This window comes from Arachis duranensis, chromosome 10 (genome assembly GCF_000817695.3).
Source record: "Arachis duranensis cultivar V14167 chromosome 10, aradu.V14167.gnm2.J7QH, whole genome shotgun sequence".
NCBI classification, from domain to species: Eukaryota; Viridiplantae; Streptophyta; class Magnoliopsida; order Fabales; family Fabaceae; genus Arachis; species Arachis duranensis.
This window is the reverse complement of record NC_029781.3, coordinates 7,229,043-7,230,274: the sequence shown is the minus strand read 5'-3', so window position 1 is coordinate 7,230,274 and position 1,232 is coordinate 7,229,043.

Genomic DNA, 1,232 nt, shown 5'->3' with positions numbered 1-1,232 from the left:
TATTTATTAAATACTATTTTTTATATAATTATAAAGAATATATTTTTCTAAAATATTTTGAAAAGAGAGAGGTATACATGTTGATACCAAAAGGTACTATACATTAATATTCTTAGTGTCAGAGTATTTTTTATTGTAAAATAATACAGTGATAATGATAATACATATTATATAATAAGTAACAAATTAAAAAAATTGGATTTTTTTAAATAAATTAAAAATTATTATTTTCAAAAAGAAGTTATTTTAATTTTTTTATATAATAATTTTTTGAATTCATTATAAAAAAATTATTGTTAAATATGACTTATTTCTGTGTATTTCTGGAGACGAAGATAATAGTTATTATTACTGCTGACAATGTCAAAGAAGTTATGTTTGTTGTCTGTATACTTTTGTGTACTCCTATGTACTATTGAAGACAATAATAAAAGTGTAGGAATTTGAGTTTCGTTCTCGGCCAATTATTTATAAAGCAGTTAAAAATGAAGTTTACCGGGGTGCGACAAACTCACCCTGAAAAAACGCATTCAGAAAAATAAAATTCGTTTAATTTTAGTTGAAAAATAATAATTTTTTTAAATTTATAATAGAAAACAACCTTAAAAAATCTCTTAAAGTTGTATTTTATAAATTATTTTAATTTTTGAAATTAAAATTTGAATTTTTTATCCGGTCAGGAAAAATTGAAAAAAAAGTCATATTAATTCCAAAAAAGGATGATGAATTAACAAATGGTAAATATCTTTGAAAAAAAACAAAATAAGAAATGTTATTAAAACATTTTTCTTTCCTAAGTTGCTTTGCATTTTAATAAACATTAACTATTTTTGTAAGAGGAATATTAGAATGTTATTAAAATTTATTATTTTTTATTATTATTTAATCATTAATGTTTAAAAATATGAGATAAAATATATTATTAAATTATTAAACTAAAAAATTAAATTAATAACTAAATAATAGTTAAAAATAATAAATTTTAAATTTTAATAATTTTCTGACATTTTTCATTCTCTTAGGCTACGTTTGTTTACAGAAACAGGACACTGAGACAAAGATACTGAGACATAAAATTGTATTTGGTACAGGAGACATGTACAGAGACAATGTGTCCAGAGACACTGAATTAGTGTATTTTGAGTCCACAACTTATTTTTTATTTTTTCTTTTATTATTTTTGTTAATTTTTCATAATTATATTTTTTATTATTATATTTTTCATCTCAAAT